General features: G+C 40.2%; 2 protein-coding genes across 4 annotated transcripts in view; one reads left to right on the forward strand and one right to left on the reverse strand.

Annotated features, from left to right (window-relative positions):
• atf7ip (activating transcription factor 7 interacting protein) overlaps positions 1–20,778 on the forward strand; it is a 35,511-nt gene that overhangs the window by 2,205 nt on the left and 12,528 nt on the right. The window lies entirely within an intron of this gene.
• Positions 8,409–20,778, reverse strand: part of emp1 (epithelial membrane protein 1) — a 163,333-nt gene continuing 150,963 nt past the window's right edge. Inside the window, exon 6 of the transcript XR_009926967.1 lies at positions 8,409–8,418. The gene's annotated coding sequence lies outside the window, so the exon portion shown is untranslated. The remainder of the gene's footprint in view (positions 8,419–20,778) is intronic.

Consider the following 20,778-nt stretch of genomic DNA (forward strand, 5'->3'; position numbering starts at 1 on the left):
GAAGTCAGTTATTTTTTACGTTGCTAAATTAGTTTAACCTCTCATATAGTTAGATTGATAAGAATGTCATATTGATTGTACAACTGCTACACAAATCTGCAGAGCTAGCTACATTTTATAATACACTTTATGGTAATTTAGGAAAAATTTGACAGTATAAGTGAGCTCTTCAGATTTTCTTCATATGGAGAAATACAGGAGTTTTTGAGTCTTGCAGTGACACAGTTCTCAGTCGTGGTATACACAGGTTTGTAGCCCAGTGTAAGTCAATTCTGTGCAGCTGTTGGTCCATGACACAGGTCCTTGTACACCTTATATAAACCCCAACATCAGTCGTTTCTATAATAGATGATAAATACCAGTAGTGCTTTTAACTACATCATACTTGAGATTACTGTGAATCTTAAATCTGCTCATATTGAGCATAATTAAAAGGAGGATATGATACCTTTAATTTCAGCTGAATCGTCTCTGTGATATTAGGAAATTGGTTGATGTTAGAGAGCAAATGTTCATGCATGTCCTGTAACTCTTTCATAATTAAAAAAAACGATCACACCAGATTGATGAGAACCTATTTAAGCTATAACAGTTACCATAGTTATCCACATAGGGGAACTATGAACATGTCATGTAATACACAGTATTTCCAACATGTGTAAGAACGTGTATAATACGCATCTTAAATATTTATTTAGCGGATAATATAACTAAATCCATAATGGTGTGAATGCAAGTATCATAACAAATGCATTCATCAGCATGTGAATATTGATTAAAATGTTAACCCAGAGTTTTGGGTTTTTTTGCGTTATAAATATGAGCAGAAATGATAGGACTGATTAGGTTGTAATTTAAATAAGAAACTGCAGTTCGTGTGTTTTTCATTTAATTATAGTTATAATATCCTGCCTTATTTTAATGCCATTTTTACCAACATTACAGATGTAAAGCAATCTTGAGAGTGATAGCCCCAACTCCCAATCAGGTCCCAATCCTGTATTTATAATTTTGATAGAAAAGTCTATTCCTAAAAATTTCTTTTGTGTCTAAGTTTTTAAAACAATGCCAAAATCCACAAGAACTGGTTTCTACCAGTTGCAGCCGGTTCGTGCTTCAGGCTGAAAATAAGAGTGATAAGAAATATGATCCTGGTTCTCAAAATACACTGTTGGCTATTCATCATTTACATCTTGACATGCTGATAATTAAGAAAACTGAACTGTTTTAAATGGGTACTTTGCATTTCACACATAGGCCACAATAAATTAGTCAGTCTTACACATTTGTGTATGTATTTTTAAGAGGGAACCATTACACAAAATCTATCTTAATTTGTGATTTGTATGGACCAAACTGGTGCTTACTACATGGATGTATGCATGCAAGACATTTACGATTCATCTTCAAAGTAGACTATAAAGCTGTGTTTTATATCTCTGCTTCAATAAAACCGCACTCACAATCAGAATGATTTTTATTGGCCAAGTATGTTTACCCATGCAAGGAATTTTACTTTGACTTAGTTGCTCTCAGTATACTTACACACAACACAAAAATCTTCAGAAAGATACACAAGAAATGTCTTAAATCAGGTGACATTGTTTCTGTGAACTGTAAACAGGATACAAATTGTACAAAGACTAGACACTGGTGCAAAAGACACCCTAAAATGTTACACTCAAATGCTATATTAAAATAAGACGTGGTGATTTTTCAGTATTTTAGATTTCAGAGGGAGGTTGTTACAGGAGCAGATGTCTCACATGTTAAGGCTTGCACAGCTATGTCTCCTCCCTATTGCAATGTGCATTATTTTTTTACTGTGTCTGTTCCTTTCATTTAGCTGTGGGAGCCATTTTTAAGTGTTAAAGAAATCCCTTTGTGTAATATTGCCCTATTTATAATGTCAGACATGCATTTTGTTACATAAATGTGACGGCAATTTGTTGGCCTCATGTCTGAATAAGCACCTGTAGGGCTTTCCCATTATCACTTTTGGTTGTGCCAAGACAAACCATGCCGTTTACATTGCCTGTTTAAATGCACTGAGTTGCGCCCAAGATGGACCATCTGCGGAACTGAGCAAAAGTGTGCCTGACCCGCCACCAAGCGGGTTGTGGTGTAAACGTTGACTGCAGCGAACTTGTGACAACCCCCCTTCTCCTGCTCCTTAGATATCTGCTTTATTTGAATGTTTCATGATCACTTTCAGCCATAATGGAGCAGTGTTAAGGCCTACTGGTGTACAGAGTCAATCTTACTAGGTCAGATCTAGTAACATTTCCAACACACTTTCAACATGTCACATCCATCTTACTGTTAGATTAATACAATGGCCACAGCAGTGCAAGGTAAAACATTCACAGAGAAAGTAAACATGTCTTTGCTGACTATCAGCAGTAAATTATTTCTGTTATCTAATTTTTATACAAAGGGAATAAATACAATTAAGTAAACCACAAAACACTGATAAATTACCAAACTGCATAAGATTTTTAGTAGATTCATATTACGTCCACATTAATGCCGTCGTACCAATGGAAACACGAAGCAGATTCACTACTCTGTGGTTGGTTGCTTAGTTGCAGACAATACTAGGGAAGAAGAACAGCAATGGTGAAAACCAAGACCATGTTGAATTAATCACTATTAGTCAAGACTGATGTCATTTGTTTTCTTCTGGAAAAGGGTCATGTGATAAGGGCGTGACAAATCAGGGAAGACACGTAAGAGCCACTATCAGGAAGTAAATATTGGTGTCTGGGTCATCATTTCCAGAAGTTTCTGGTTCCGCCCATCGAGACTCAAATCCTGGAGTTTTCGAAATACAACAGAGCCAGCAGCGTTTCAGAAGTCTCATTTTTAAGGGTTTGAAAACACCAAAGTAGTGTGGACGCTAGGGGTGTCACGATCTCGATTGTAAATCGAATACCGATTGAAATGACCTCACGATCTCGACCTGCGAAATCAACAGTGGAATCGAAGATGCAGCTTCGCCCCCAATGCCACGTCCCGTATGCGAGTCAAGAGAGGAAAAAACACGTGTTGAAATGCGGCGAGTCAACATTACCTCCTCTAACCTGAACCTGCAGCCGGTAAAAAGACACCATAGCAACCGCTGATAGAGGACACACATCAACCAAACTCGAACTGGTTGTCGGTGCGATTGGTCTAATAAGCAGCAACACAGAGCTATCAGGACGCTTTGCTCTCACACGCGCTGCATTGGTAGTCACAAACAAACACACGCGCGCACAGTGTTGCCAACTCTTCAGTAAGGAAAGTAGCTATTGGCTGTCCTCAAAGTAGCTAGAAGTCGCCAAATGACGTCCTCACCTAATTTGCATAATTTACCATTTGCATGTAACTGGAATGGACGCTGTAGGAGAGAGAAATAACGTCTTGGGAGAGACAAAAAGTGAGTAAAAAAAACCTAAATATGTTTAGAACTACAAATTAACTTTCTTATGTTGATTATTGGTGTGTTTTTTTTTACATTTAAATCAATTTTGTTCTGTATTGTTAAATGTTAGAATATTAAATTGAATCAAAAGACTGTTATGCGGGGTGGAATTGCGCATGTGCAATTCATTTGCAGTCTGGAAGCGGAGTGGTGTGGGTCTCCTCTCTGCTTTGACTGCAGCTGGGTCTGCTGCACGAGGCTACTGTGAACCTGACTGTCTGTGAGTGCTTTGGGACGGGGGAGGGGCTCACGGCAGCACCCGCTGCTCGTTGAGGACAGAAACTTCAGAGCGATAGGTCCTTTCACTTCAGTCTCAAAAACACCAGAAAAGTCTCCAATAACACCAGAAAAAGTCGCTAGTTTTGTCGCTAGTCGCTTTTGAGAAAAAAAGTTGTTAAGAGGGTTTGGAAAGTCGCCAGATTTAGCGAGAAAGTCGCCATGTTGGCAACACTGCGCGCGCACACTCTTTCTTGCTTGCTCACTCGCTGCAGATTCCGGGAGATTGTATATAATTTGTGGGCGTCGGGAGCCGCTATCAATATGCGGGACACTCCCCCGGTAAATTGCAAACAACTGATCGAGATTATATCACTCGTGATTAGTCTAAAAATGGCATAGGCATCTGTGCTAAAAGGACCCCAGAAAGGGGATTTCGAATTGAATTGAATTGAATCGAAGATTTGGAGAATCATGACACCCCTAGTGGACGCTAGGCGCAAATGTAGCATTAGTTATTAGGGGTGTAACGGTACATACAAGCCACGGTTCGGTACGTACCTTGGTATGGGGGTCACGGTTCGGTACGGGTTTGGTACAACGGAGAACAATAAATCACATGTATAAGACTAGCTTTTTCATTTATTTTGAACAGACACCAATTGACAGCAAAATAAAAAACGAGAGGTCCACCCACCAGTTGTGAGTGCAACAGCTCGTGCAGTAGACAGCTCATGCTCCACCACTGCTCGTGCACGCTTGTAAATGGCAGGGACTAGGGTTGGTCCGATGGACGATGCCATCGTCCATTGGCGATGGCTGTCAGGCATCGCCGGTGGACACCACATCGGCAATGTGCCCCCCCCCCATTTACATAACTGACACCTGTCTGAAACACAAAAGGCCACAACTTCTATATTTTTACTGCGTTAGTATACCAAACCGACTCTACTCGGTTTTGTACAAGGTACGTTGTCTTCCATTACTTCATAGTACCTCCTCAACATGGACGGGGTCGTCATAACACGGCTGCTTGAAACTGCTGTGACACAGGAATGTCTGCACCTTGTCGAAGGACCACGGTGTAGTTTTGCGCAAAGGATCCATGTTAACTCGCGTGAAACTCGCTGTAACTATTGTTGGCGGCTGTGGCTCAGGAGGTAGAGCGGTTGTCCTCCAATTGGAAGATTGGCAGTTCGATTCCCGGCTCCTCCTGTCGATGTGTCATTGGGCAAGACGCATAACCCCAAATTGATCCCGTTGGCCAACGGTGTGTGAATGAGAATGAATGGTTAACTTCCTCCTGATGTGCAGGTTGGCACCCTGCGTTGTAACCGTGGAATGAGATGTAATGTAAAGCGCTTTGAGTGGTCGTAAAGACTAGAAAGGCACTATATAAGTTTCCGCTAGAAAAAATTGGCACCCGTCTTGGTGCAAATATCAATGTATGCTATTTGCACCACAGTACAGGAGTGCATGCTGCGGGACTGAGTGTCGGAGGGGAGCGTCTGGAGATATGCGGAAGACTCCTGTATCCCAGCGGGATAAATATACGACGCTGTTCTATTCTGTAGGCTGCATCATATAATAATTTCTATCTGGTGAGATCTATCACTTCTCGGCATGATAAATGTCAGGTGTGGCGTGTGAACGTGAGAGCAGCTTGAAATGCATGTGTCTCACGGCCAATGCCTGAGACTTCAGAGGTCTGAAATGTATTTGGTATCCATGGCAACCATAGACTTGTTTGTCAAGATTTGATTTCCATCATATAACAAACTGAAGGTTGTAAATTCAGATATTTTCTGGTTGTACGCATTTACTTAACACAGTTATGAAAATGCAGCAGTTTTTCCGCTAAAAACATTATCAATATATAATTGGTGCTGCAAAGACTCGAACCCGTGTCTCTTGCACTAATGACGGACATATAATACAACTTTCCTGCCAGAAAATGTTTTTAGAACAAACATTCGAGATGAAACCTTTCTAAATTCGCCCTTTTCTGCTGGCGTGGAAGATGAATATCCTCCATTTTTTCACGTTGTTATATGTCTAGAGTGCAAATAGCTCAGCTGTGTGGCCGAGGCTATTTGTACCAGGGGTGCAACTTGAAATCAAATAGATGCAATAAAAACTCTATGAAAACAAACTAAAAAATCCCGTAACATGTTTCTGGCTTGTGACATTTTAGCCTACTTTTTACGCATTTTCACTGCAGTGAACTGGGCAGCAGCTGAATTAAAATCAAAAGTCTCAAGTGTCTATCCGCAACTTGCAATGCGCATCAGTCTTGTGACCTTGTTCTCACCCAGGCGACTTCGCTGCGCTGTTTTGATCCGGTTCCCTCTCTGCTGGCACACTGGAGACCGGGATCACGCAGGCTATTTTGGCCAGTTTAGCCCACTCAGGGTAGATTTCGCTGATATGTTTGATCAGAACTTCACAGGCTGTTAAGAAGTTCAAACCTCCATAGCCACGGAGCGCTGTAATTACAGCGGTGGCGTCTCGTTGCGCACTTGCAGCATCGATGTTTATCCTCATCGAAACTACATACTGTGACATACAAAATTCATGAAAATATTCGCTCTAAGGACATTCATTGTCCTTAGAGGGAATATTTTCACCATTTTATTTTTTTGACCGAAGGGGTTAAAACTTACCAGACTTCAGCAGATTTTACCAGTCAAAGTCCGGTAATTACCGGATAACGGAAACCCAGATATAAGTACAGTCCATTTACCATTTTTAAAAATGGTGTTGATTCTTGTGTGGGACGTCGCGCTAATGACTCTTCCAGTGATGACACTCTCTGACCAATCAGTGGCCGGCAGTCTGTTGACATCACATTTTAGTATCGGCTCGGCTCACTTGGAACCTTGCCAGAGCAGGTACTAAAAAAGTACCAGGTACCAGGTAATATCCCTAATAGAAAAGCAAAAAAAACGAGTCGTGCTAGAACTGTATAATGGAAAAGCCCCATTACTAGCCAGTAATACTTCTGCTGCTGTGTGCACTACCTCCACACTTGGTGAATGCAACAAATATGTTATCAGTTTTGCGCTCCAGGTAATGCGAACATTGTCAGTGTGTTCACAGCTGAAGCTGTCAGATGAACATAATGTGCTTGAACTTGAGGCAGCAAGTTTCTTTGATGTTGGTCACTTAAAGCGCTCTATGTCACTTCAAGGTACAACTCCGTGCCAACAAATTGCACACCTCTACAGATCAGACTCTCAAATCATAACAGGAAATCCAGTTCTTTGTGCTGTTTTCCTGCCCTTTTACATCCTGTCTCTGCACGTCAGTGTGCCCTGACTTTCTGCCTTCCAATCCAGCAGAGGTTGAGGATGTAGTTAATCTTTAAGTGTAGTCATAGTTTCTTAATAAGAACATATTTTCCCTTCCAACACAAGCAGATGTGTCTTTGCATCATTTGAATGTAAGAAGGGCATACAGTGGACAGAATCCAAGGCGAGGAATGATCTGATTCAGTGCTCCCTTTAGAATTAAGATATGGCAGCAATTTGTACCTCATTCTACAGCCACCAATATTTTGAAGATTGCTTTGACATTCCTTGTGGTTAGTGCAGAAGTCACCAGAGATCAAGGGAGCTTGATGCACAAGACAGAATTTCTTTAAAGAAGATGAGCACCATGGGCTTGTCAAAGGTTAAGCAGAGAGATAACCTGAGGCGCTAGATGGTTTGTTGCACAGAACCATCTGAGAAGTTGTCCAAGGAAAATGTTTGGAAATGAACAGGTACTCTCAAAAAATACTTGGTAAGTGAGTGGATTAACCATCTGTCTATGGTCATCTATCACCACCTTGTGAGGCAACTGGATTTGCAACACTAAAAAGTCCAAACCACCAAATAAAGTAGAATTTGAAAGCTGTGTAAAAGATTGTGGATAATTAAGAAAAAAAGAGGAATAGTGGGCCCAATATTGAGCTCTGGGGAACTCCAAAATAGAGTTAGGCTAAATTCATACCAAATCAGGCATTACGGTGAAAACACCAGTCGTCCCATTTATTTGAAAGAGGTTATGTTTTGGCTGCGGGGGTTGGGACTATAGAGGTGCCACAGCTGCCTTGGATGAGAAAGCTGAATAAGAATCAACTTGGAGAAACACAATCTAACGTCATGCTGCAGTGGCCAATCACAGCTGGTGATCTGACTGATCAGAACTGTACAACATTTCTCTTCGTTTGATAATGTTAATTGTAAAGTGTTGCTTTGCTGATGACTTCCCAAGTCATTTCTAAAAAGAAGACTGGAAGAGAGAGGGAGATTCTAGTGAGCTGAGAGCACCAGAGAGAGATAGTGCAAGTGTAGTCAAGCAAGCTAGAGATGGCTTGGGAGGAGAAAGGAACCGTTCCCTTCACTGCCCTGTAAGTAAGCACTCCAGTATTGAACTGGATGCGGGCAGCACCAGGGAGCCAGTTTATTAAATGGAGAAGCAATGTGGTTGAAAGTTTGATCACCATTGGGTGACTCCATTTTGAATTAGCTAGGAGTTGCAGTGCTCCTAGTCACTACCCGATGTGAGTCGCACATGCACAGTTGAGTCCACCAAAGTCTGCCATATTGGACAGTTATGTACGGCAACTCCGCTTGGAAAAAACACATTATTCACCCGACCCAATCGCGATTCGTGAGAAATATGAACTTTTGAGTGCTTTCTACATCTCTAAGGTTATAGTTTATCTCGTATTTTAAATATTGTTTAGTCAGCTGCAGCACTGTGAGAAGAGTTATTTCTGTGTTTCCTCATGTTTATAATGTTAATCTAACAGCAGCAGTAGTGTTGTCGTAGTTACTGCAGGGCTCCAGCAGAGGGAATGTAGAGCTGTCAGTTATTACACACGTGACCAAATGAAAGTTTGTGTGTCTGTGTATTTTTCGAATTAATATTCATAAATATTTCCTTTAAGGGCTTTTAAAAAAATATGTAGAGTCTAAGTAAAAAGAAAGAAGTCCCAGTCACATCAGCCACTAATTCAGATCAGGATATATTAATAAAGTTTATACTAAAACACTGCGCCGCAGTCTGACTCACATCGGGTAGCAACATTGCGCATGCGCGAAAAACGGCTTGTGTATTAATACTTCTCTGGTTACATACAGATGTACAAACTTGTGTTTATCTTCTATTGTTTCTATACTTTGTGCGGACTTGCATCCAACTGCTGAAACATGTATGAAATACATCTATCCAACCTATAACAGTAGTTTGTCCAAGTTGAGTTGCCGTAAGTAGCTTTCCAAGATGGCGGACGCGACTGCGCATGTGCGACTCAAATCGGGTAGTGACAGTCCTCTTAATGTTGTATTAAAGAAAATTACAGGAGCAGTCCAAGTAGGTATAACCACATTTTTGTCAGTGGTCATACAAAGGTCTTGGACATCTTTACCCTAAAGGAGCACAAACTTAGCCTTGTTCATCTTGGAGCCTCCAGCCAAATGGCAGATGGCTATAATGGGAAAAATAGCAGTGTGTCATCAGCCTAGCAGTGGGAGGAGAGGCCCAAATTGGTATTACAGTGGTTAAAAAACAACTTTTGTAACCAGTGGCTCATTTTCACTCCATGCAAGGCTACTAACATTAACTAGCTATGTTAGCCTACTTGTTTTAGGAACCTGTAACAGTGCGAGTCATAGCACCATTTGGTTGGGATGGAAAACTTAAGAAAGAAGTCCGAAATCCGACATATTACCTAACACACACAAACTTTGCGAAGCAGGCGCACTTGTTCAATTGCTAGTTTTAAAAAGTTATTGAAATTGTTGAATGGATTCTTTGACAATTCCAGTGTCACAAAGGTGTGCACCTTAATGCTAGTTGCCAAAAGATAGTGCTGCATACCCAGAAACAAGCTGAAAAGACTGCCGCTGACCAGCATGAGTCTGAGACGATGGTAGGAGTGGGGGAGCTGCCCAAAAGAAGAGAGGCCTTGCCTCGACTTGTCAGGCCCCAAGATAACGTCACCTTCTGCACTCTGCTTCAAAGTGGTGAGTTTACAGCTCACAGTATCTAAATGTAATTTAGTCTCTGGCTTTTATTTGATACCCAGTGTCGTCAAAAAATGTTAATGTCACTAGATATCACCTGGTAACGACGAAGCGTAGTTAGCATGCATTAGCTTGAAGAGCTAACTTGACTTGTTATTGTATTATGTGAACATTGCTTTTTTCCCCACCAACCAATTGATTGGTTAAAGAGAAGAGTTGACGACAGCCCTAATCGTTATAAACATAAGTTTGTTATAGCAATGTCAATGGTTAACCGATTAACAGTACTACTACTGTATTTACTTCATGTCATTCACGTAAGATCATTCTGTGCCAAATTTGGGTACCTTGTGGGACAGAGTGAGCACAGTCCTGAAATAAATTTCAAAAACACATATTCAAGGACCGAAGCATCTCTCACAGAGAATCAGACATTGACAGATCCATTTTATCAACCTGCATGGCAGATAGCAGCTAGTTAGCATGACTAGCATTGTTGGCATAGCCGTGCCATGCTGTGTGTAGCCCATAGACCGTATTAAAATTAGGTGCAGCTGTGCTGTCTCCAGTTTAACAGCACCGTGCTGGGCGGGTGATAGATGTGTCTACGTTATTTGTGTGTTCTGAAAGACTTCATGGTGCAGATATAAAGTCTCACCGCTGAGTCACTGTTAGCCTGTAGGATGCTATCTGTCAGAACAATGTAGGTGTTACTTTGTTATTGAGCCATTACCTAGTTGGTCTCCCGAATGATTGAGACCGATATGCTGTCAATCAGTGTTGTAGAAGGCGAAGGATTGAAATGGATATTTCAGTGACTAAACGCATTGGAAACACTTTGAGGGATGAGCTAAAAGTTAAGCTAACCAGGTCAGACAAGCTAGCTCTGACCATGAGTGCTGGACAGCTCTCACGTACAAAAGCTACATCACAACCTTTCTCAAAAATTAACCAGTTAGTTACCAGTTAAAGGGTGTCGGTATATCGATACTGATATGCCTAGTCTTCAGTTATTCACTCAGGACACGCTTAGTATCGGGTGTAAGAACTTCTAATTTTACTGTTATATTTGTAAATAAATAACTGTTTAATTTTTATGTCATCCTTACACCAGATAATGGACATACCAATAAGAACATTAATAAATATTGGTATCAATAAGTGGTATCGGTATTGATAATGATACCCAACAACACAACATACTGTTGAGAAAGGCGACCAAGCATGGATTTATTTGCGCTTTTTCAAATGTCAGCAGGATTTTAAATTTGTTTTTTCTACTCATAGAGACTCATTAGTCCCAGGGCTCTCTAAACACAGAGATATAAATAATGATAGGAACATTCACCTAGTGTTGCAGTTTAAATAGAGCTACCTCAGATACCAAAATGTGTTACGCCTTGCAGATTTAAAAAAAAGACCTTGAGAGAACAAACCAGCAGGGAGAGGAGCAACAGATGTCATATGTTTTTAACTAAATAGAGTAACAAGATACTCATAAGCAGGCAAAATCAGTCGTGTTCATGGTTAAAGGGACTCTTCCTGATGTACGCAGTACAGCAGTAGCAGCCATTTTATGCTGTAGCAGTCACTGCAGGCAATCCATCAAAGGGAAAGGAGTGGGGGTGGGGAAAGTGTCGAGTAGCCTAGCTTGTTGACTAATCCAAATCATTGAGCTCAGGGAAATGTTAGCTGCTTGTTATGCCAGTTTGTCACAGAAAACAATATTTATTCTCATAGCTACATTCTACTCATGTCCAAATGTGTGTTTTAGGCAGAGAGGAAAAAGAAGCTTAAAGCACTGGATTTACTCTTCCATGAAAACATCATTACTTTTTCCTTGCCTTTCATGTGAAAAACCTGTGTGAAATGTGCCATGTGTAGACTTGAAGATAGATAAGTTAGAAAGAAATAATATTTAATCAAATATCTCAAGGGGAATGAAATGCTCTTTCAGGGTCAGGGTTGAAATTTCTGCCAATTTAGGAAAATTAGACTTTTTTCATATTCTAAATAAACTAATTTAGTTTTAAACTTTCATATATAGAGTTCACATTGTTTATATAGCCTTAAATATGTCATTCACCTTTTTAGCTCCCTCCCTCGTTGGTGAAAACTGAAAACACCCTTCTGCTGAAATGGTTTAGCCCATGCTTGGCTGTATAACTCCAGACTGGAGCCGACTGCTGGTGTGGGGGAGGGGTGTTGCCGCTCTGTGTCAGTCTGTGGACTTCAGATCTGACAGTGTGCTGCTAGCTATGGTTTATCCAACCTGACTTCAACTGTAGCTCCTTCAAAACTGCTCTTTAGCTTGTAAGAGGTTAACCAAAAAATAGAGCTACTGCATGCACATATTTCAGTTCCATATTTAACAAAGAGCGCTTTTATTTTTATCTCTGGAGAGAACCTAGGTTATCTCTATTTGCCACCCAGATGCTTTTTGTTTATTCTGTAGTGTGTCAGTCAACATTCATTGGCCTGTTTTTTTGTAACCATGAGATGAGCCTCCTCAGTAGGGCATGGCTAAAGAATAATCACCATGTGCTTGCTTGATTCACACTCAAACTCCTGGTTCTGCCCTCCCCCACCCTCTTCCTATTTTTCTTCCCTTTTTTCCTTCTACCCAGCCCTTGCTAGCCTTCATTTGTGGAAAAGAAAAAAATCCAAATCACGCGTACAAATATTTGGACAGTAGGAGGAAAGGAAGCACTTCTTTTTAGATTGTTGATGAACTGTTAACCCATGATTTGATAACAAGAAATAACAGTATATTTTGATATATTTGAATTGTTAACTCTCATGTTCTGTCCATTTCTCATTTGCCTACCTAAAAACTACCCAGAGTGTGACAGGTGCCTGATCCAAGTACGGGCAACACACTTCACACATTTAGGTGCTAAATTCTGAATAATGTGTAGAAAATTATATTTGGGGTTCTTCACCTAGTTGAACATTTGAAGGGAAAATACCCATGTGACAGGATGGAAAGCAAGACTCAAATAGACATACATGAGGGAATGTCACAGGAAAGATCAATAATCAGCTGCTGCTTAGAATAACTCAAAGTCTCGGCTCCGTCTGGTTTCATGCTTGTCGGATAGCAGATATAAAATGTAATAAGCAAAACTGTCTGAGCCTGTGGGAAAGCATGCAATAGACAGCTGTAGGTGGTGGATGGGACCTGGTGGGATTGAGTTTTCAGTTTTCTGCAGGCCATGAGTGAGATTAATGTGAACTGCAATTGAACAAGGGAAATGGGAGCACTTCCACTTGACCAGGATATCTGAATGTATGGTTAATGTTTACTTTGCCAGGCAGTTCAAATAATTAGTTTGTTGTTAAATGATTGAGCTAAGGGCTCAGACAGCCTGCATTGCAGCACACATTTCTGACACCTAGTAGCATATGTAGAATGTATTATTACCGTTAAAATACTGCTCTAGATATATTCACCAGTTTTTAATTAGTGATATTGCTCATGTGATTGACATGTTTGATTAAAGTACATCCATGTGCTATTTGTACATTTTATCTTGGTGCATTGGTTACGTGTCAGTGTACCCCTGCGGACAGGTTGTCAGTCTATCACACAGGTAACACAGACTGACAAACACACCCCCTCACTTTCACACCTCTGGGTAATTCAGAGTTTCCAGAGCACCTGCCCTGTATGTCACCGAACTACGATCGGAAACTGGAGCTCCCAGAGGAAACACAGAAAGGGGGAAGAACATGGTAACTCCATTAAATCTAGGTTGCAATTTCATAGAGGGCATTTACTTTCCCCTGTACAGAGTTCCCTTCTGGACCATCTTGATCACACAGTCTCTGTCTGCAGCAAAGCAGGTTTTTGTAAAAATCAGCTAGCAGAATATCAAAATAGATCAGACTCACCATGAAAATGATTTTTTTATTTTTGCAATTGAATTAATGTACAAAATAAATAAATCAACATTATTAATAGTGACTGCAGGCTTTGGGATTTATTGTTCAAAATAGGAAATACAGACAGCCTTTTAATAGGTTGCACAGCAAGCGAATGAATGCGTTGCTTCAATCAAGAGATTTGAGTGAAACCTCAATAATTGTAACATTTACATAAATGACAATGCTACCTGCTTTAGAAGAACCTAAAAATTCAAATGTTTGTTTAATTTCGCTAAATGTTGTAATTGCTCTATTCAAGTTGAAATCAAATGTCCTGGTGAGAAATATGCACATAACAATTACTTTCAATGATGCTGTGCTGCCGTGACATGACAAGATGTTCTGCTACATAATAGCAGGCTCTGATGGCTCCATGTGTCTGCGCACAGCAGACCAGGTGGCCATTTTGGGTTTCAGTGGATCCAGATGCAGGCAGTGAGGGTGGGGGTGGGGAGGACTGCGTACCGTGCGCAGTAATGTAGGAATGCAGACTCTGATCTCACTGGCTGATATGTTTTTTTCCACTCAGTATTTAGCCTCCATAGAAAAATGTCAGGTAGCAGTTCATCTTTCAGTGTTTGGTTTGGTTTATTTTGCATTAATTAATTGAATTAACAGCACCGTCTGTGTGTGACAGTTTGAGGCAGCTGAGTGTCAGGTTCACAATTGGGCATTTTGGTTGAAGCCCTTCCGGCAGCCTGCAGGAGACAAAGATTAATGTAGCTGTTGCAAATGTTCTGCATTATTTGTTTACCCAGTTATCTTGAGTTAAGTTCATAAAACATTTAACAATGGCTCTGAACTCGTGGGGTAAAAAAAGATAACTGTTCAGTTCAGTCTCAGTTTAGTGTGTTGCTGAGCAGTGAGCAGATGCCACGAAAGCTCTTATAACTGCAGTGAAACTCTAAACCAGCATTCCAGAGGTGATCACTGAGGAGAAAAAAAGATAACATCAATCAAAATCAATCACATTTGCAGGTTTAGAAGTAGATATTTGTTCAGTTTTCCTTCAAGGTCCATGTAAGCGTATGGAGATTTCTGCAGAGAGTCTGTACTTGTTTTTTTCTGGTTAGTAGGCGGAGTTTGTTAAAGGATCTGCTCGTGCCTGTGCTCAGCATGCTGCTCGCAGCAGCGCTGGTGGCCATTTTGTGTTTCTGCAGTAACAGGAGGGGGGGATAGGCAAAGAGCGCACAGGAAGCTTTTATTTACTCTCACAACACTGCTCATGATAAAGACAGAAATAAAAGTTAATTGTAATCAAAAATTACATTTCCGGTGTGCAACTTCCTGTTCAATAATACATATCTGTGTCTGTTTGGAGACAAATCAGGAAATGACTTAAACTGTTATGTGAGGAATCTATTGTTGCAAAGTTCATTAAAGGAAGTAGTAATGTGTTGAGTGTAGTTTCAGTGAACATTTTGTTCACTTGTGTTTCTTTGTTCCTCCTGAATGGAGAATACCCCCCTCTGTGTGTGAATGGTTCAGTCCGTTCAGCAGCAGCTCTGTCTGCTGTGGGAGAGGCTGGCCGGATACAGGGTGCTCACAAGCTGTGCTCTAATTTCTGTCTGTGCACAGTTAGCATGGCACTGTGTGGCTAAAAAGCGCTTTTTCTTGCTTATAAGGTTTATATCAAGAATTCTTAACCAGAAATACTTTATGCAGTTTTTGCTGAATAATCAGCCTCCATTGCGCTAATTGTAGTTTAAAAGTAGTTATATCCATGTTTCTGTGCAAAGTGCTTATTTGGTTGTAGCGGTAGTATATCACTTTCTGTGTGATAATTACCTTGCCCTCATTAAGTAAATCTGTACTTCGACTATTCGAATACCTGAATCCTTAATCCTTTTCTCCTTTTTTAACGCCCCACCCCCACCCCCACTACCTCCTCAGATCTGAATGGTTTGATCCGTGTTTGACTTGGAGAGGCTGGAGGGAGACTGTGTGTGTGTGTGTGTGTGTGTGTGTGTGTGTGTGTGTGTGTGTGTGTGTGTGTGTGTGTGTGTGTGTGTGTGTGTGTGTGTGTGTGAGTGAGAGAGAGAGTAAGTGTCAGAGAGTGTGAGAGAGACACGGAGAGAGATGGGGGAGGGAGGGTGCAGCTGCAATAGGTTGAGTGTGTTGTTGGTGTGCAATTTAGCGCTGGCTGTGCGCTGCTAGCTAGTCTCTGACTAAAGTGCACGTTGTGGTGCTTTGTCATGTTGTAGTGTCTTTGTTAGTTTTACTGTTTACAGTTTTACTGGTTATTGTTTAATAGCTCAAACAATGAGACATTGTCCAGAACGTGGTCTGTAATTGTTACCACAGATATTTAAAAGGGTCTAGTTGCTTTAAAAAGATCCTGGCTTTAAGTCAGATGGATCAGTCTGAAGGAGGCTCCTCCCCCTTGCTTCAATCCTGTCCTTGGGCCTTTTTGGCCATGTGCTCCATTGATCAGAACATCACATTTTTTGGTAAGATCTTTTAAAAGATAGTGTTTGTTTTTCAAGTCCTCCTGTCCAAGCTGAAATATTTTTTCCACCATGATTTATTTAATTTAGTTTTTAGTTGGTTTATTTAATTGCATCTGTTTGATAGAAAGATGGAGAGAATATTTGCCCCACACAATTAGATTTTCAGCTGCTTTCTTTACTTTTCGCCTTCAGAAAAAGTGAAATAGAAATTCCCCAGAGTCTGTGCTGATCTGTCTTGAAAGTGGCAACAGAGTGTCTATAAACAAAGAGACATTCATGAAAAACCTATGATTGTGTACAGGATATATTTTGTACTGTTTTAACAAATGAAACATTACAAGCAAACTAAAATCATCAATAGCAATGATGGAAACCGCTGACATACAGCGATTATTGAAAGGATGAGCCATCATGTCTGGAATGGGATCATCATTAACATTTCCAGTGGTTAAAAAAGATATTGTGGTTTGACTAGTTGCGGCTGATCAGCACAGATTTATGATTCGGCTTTGTTATAGATGTCAGCATTACTGTGTGTGTGTGTGTGTGTGTGTGTGTGTGTGTGTGTGTGTGTGTGTGTGTGTGTGTGTGTGTGTGTGTGTGTGTGTGTGTGTGTGTCAGAGACATACCCTTAAAGTTTGAATCTATTGATAACTACACAGAGCATTTCACCTGATATCAGAGTTTTAAACAGACACAACATTTTCTTTTTCACCTGGCAGCTTGTTCATTTGGCCTCTAGCGTGATCTGAAGGAGCGCTAACATGTGAGATCATTTTACAACGACCTGAGTAAGGTCCTCTGCCCGAGCCATTAGAGGGATAGTGGTAGGCTGAGACTAACTAGGTACTCAGCTTATTGGTAGCAAGGGTTCAGTATATTGAACATACAGACTCGAGTGAGCAAGTTACATGTATACAGGCAGTATATAAAATATATGGTAGTCAGCAGCGAAATCCTAACAGAGGGTTTATTTAAAGCTAAGTCAGTGTTTCTTTGTGTCTTTTGCATGACTATTGTGAGAATAAATTCAACTATGCAACATCAGAAATCAGCTTAAAGCAATCACATAGTATTAATGGACTGAAACACATCTTTAATATTTTACGGTGATGAATCCTCAACATACCCACAGCAGGATTACAACACATGAAAGTCAAGGACTGGACTCTGCACTATTTTTATGTCTTACAGTTTTATCATTGACCTTTATTTATCACACTTTTTTTGCCTGTGTGTTTTTTTGGATGTTTTTTTTGTTATAAAGGACAGCCCACCACCGTCCCCCATGCCCTGAGTCATAATGGTTTAATCCATGCTCGCTGTAGATTTCCATACTGTGGACTAGTCTGTGCTAGAGTTGGGGGATGGGTGTTGCTAAGCAACTGTCTGTGCAGTGCACTTCCCCTCTGTCTGTGCGCTGCTAGCTACGGTTTGTATTGATAACCACCAATAGTATAGAATAAAATGATGTAGACACAATATTTGATGTGTATGTGTTTGTTGTATCCATGTCATGCACTGGAAAGAAAAAAGAACAAATGGAAAAAAAATACATTTTTGGTGTGTCATATTTTGTATTACGGCAGATCGCTCTCTCAACAGCATTAGACTGACTTTTCTTATAACAGGACTGAAGTGACACTTTATTATAGGCTCATCTAGGCCACACACTCTGTTATAGGACACACCCCTGCAAGGAACAAGATGGACTAGTCCTAACAGAGTCCCTCCTCCTTTCTTTTATGTTCTCCTGCTGGCCTCTCAGCCGTTCCCTGCTCCCTCAACCAACAAATACATGGAAGGCCTCAATCCCACACATCCTGCTAAAGGTTGACATTTCTTTGTTTTTGAAGCATCTTTAGCATCTCTGTCTCTCTCTCATTTAAACCTAACTCAGTTTTTCTAATGCAGCTTCACACTCTTGTTAAGATGAGCTTTTGATACTTGCAGAGGGTGCTATGCTAGTCCAAAAATGTAGAGTTTTAGTTATTATGCATCTGTTTTTTCATGGGAAACGTAAATAATGGCCTGTACACAGCATGTGAAGACATTTGCTGTGTTTTTTCACTAATTAAGTTGATTGATCAACAGTGTTGGTAGGGACATTTTGTTATTTGCAGTACTGCATGCGCCACCAGGAGTAAACATGTTTTTTTTTAAATTAATAGTGCTCAGATACACTCATGATGTGTCTGTACACACAGCTTTACCTTTGTATTTATAGCACCATCTGCACATTTATTATTCAGCAATATTTGCTCTGTATGTGACTCTCACATCTCGGGTATCACACAGGTGTGAAGGATCCCTGATGCTCCATCAATGAAGGTTTAATTGAAAGATTTTTATTTAATGTAGCATTGCCGTGATTACAACAGATCACATTCATTTAGATAGAAATGAAATTACTCTAAGTTTGTTTATTATCCTTAGCATAAATCTGCCCAGAAGCATAAACAGTGTTTTAAGTTTGTAAGACAATACATTTGTGATATGTTCAGTACTTAAAAAACACAATATTAAGAAAATAATTACATGTAGCTTATATTTCAGCAGTCTATAATTTAAAAAAAATAACTATTGGGGTCATACAGTGTTGTATATAATATCCATAGAGTTATGAGTGCTAATCTGAGCTGTTGTGGCAGAGTGATTTGGACATCCTTAAATCATCACCAACACAGTCATAATACAGATGCGTTTGTGCCGTTTTCAGCAGCACTTCAGAGTCATACTACACCTCCAAAATGGCGATGGTGCTTCAGTTTTTTTGTCCCAAAGTGGCTCCACTTGCTTCAGTTGCTGATGCACACTGTCTGTGTGGATGTTTTCATTGAACCTGCCAGTGTTTTTAATGGAGCACAATGAGGCACTTGTAACAGCCGATGAGGCTCAAGCGTACTGGGTTACAGCAAACAATAGGTTGGAAATTGATTGGTTTTCATATATGATACTGATCCATTTAAAAATTGCTTTCATTAGTACCAGTAAGAGTCCAGCATGTTGGAGAAGGACATACCTAGCTAGTGTCCGTGATGAATGATACCTCATCACAAATATATTTCAATATCTGTAAGCTGTTCTTGGAAGGCGGACTTGCTTTTCCAAGTTGTACATGCAAGTTCATTTACCCAAACGAGAAGTGACTTGTACTAAGTTGGTCATCAACTCTCCCATTACCTTCAGAAAAGCCCTGAATCGTGTTGGGCAAAATTTGATGTGCAAGTAACGTGAAATCTGCTGAAATGTGGTTTCATCTTCCACATCTGAACCAAAAATGCTTTTGTTCCAGGAAGAGAAAGTCTTGACGTTCCTGTTGACTGAGAGGTTGGAATGACGCGTTTCTGTTGTTTGCTTTCTGTCACTGAGCCTTGAGTCCTCCTGCTGTAGTTCTGCTGACCATGTAGTCACTGCTCTCAAAATAATTAGTCTATTAAATTAGAGACACTTGCATGTCAAGTTTGACAGCGTTGCTACCATTTAATAATATTTGACCAGCAACTCCGTTTCCTGGTGTTTAAAAAATGTGTTGCAGAGGCAAAGTTATGAGAGAATAGAAAATAAGCATCTACTCGAGAGAAATGAAGTCAAAACTCTGAGAAAAAAGATGGGCATTTCTCCCTGTTTCCTGTTTGTGAAGCCTCCAGTTTAGCGCAAAGTCATATGTGAAAATGTGTTCTTTTGTGTGGTAGCAAAGTTATCAAACACACTAGGCAAGCAATAACTGAAAATACATAATACATAAATACATTTTCTAAATGTGTTAGAAGTTGTGTAATCCCTCTCTTCTGTGCATTGAAACTGGAGCATGTTGGCTTGATAACTCCAGTTTAATCCTGCGGGTGATACATTTGGCAGAAGATGCATGATTTTAGTAGAGAGAAAGACAAATTTAAGGATGACTAGTCAGAGTTTTGTATCAGCAGTCAGTGCAGACTATCACAGGAAACTTTTACATGGTGTAAATTCACACCCATGCACTTTGAGCTCAGAGACATCAGTTGTCTGTGCGAGAAGTCAGAAATTAATATTCCCATTTGTTCAACAGACTTTGTTTATATAAATATGGTATTGAGAAAAGAAAATCTAAAATAAAGTGGATTTCCTTTTTTAAAATGTATTTTGTAGTTTTTGACGACATAACCTGAGGTGCGCATTAAATGCCACACCCAGCCTGTCCGTGTTCATGTGACACATGTAATGATTGTTTGCTGCTTTACTCTGAGTCAGGCTCAGCAGAGGACTTCATTGATAGCTGCAGACAGTCATGTTTTCCTGATATGGGTTAACTACTAAGTTAACTTGATTGAAGAAAAAGGATATTTCGAATGAGTTATTTTGAACACAGTATCCTTTATGGCTAATATACATGGAACATATAAACAAAAAAATAAATGCAGCAGTCTGTGTTTTGTCACCCAGCGCAGTAAAAATGTTTGTCGATTAGTTCCAGCTTGTATTGTGGGAGTTGAGAGTTTGGAAAAATAGAAAATAAACATTTTAAAAATGTTATGAGAGGAATGTCCAACTTTTCCTTTTTTTAACATATTTGTCATCATGAAGTTGATATAATCTCTCTTTGCTGCTTTGCCAACAAGCCTCGAGCCTCAGGCTCAACATAAAATTCTTAGTGAGCCGGGTAGTGCTGCAACTTGATATATCTGATGGACAATCCTGTTCAGCTAGCTACTGAGAGCTCAGC

Source organism: Scomber scombrus, chromosome 2, assembly GCF_963691925.1.
Source record: "Scomber scombrus chromosome 2, fScoSco1.1, whole genome shotgun sequence".
Classification (NCBI taxonomy): Eukaryota; Metazoa; Chordata; class Actinopteri; order Scombriformes; family Scombridae; genus Scomber; species Scomber scombrus.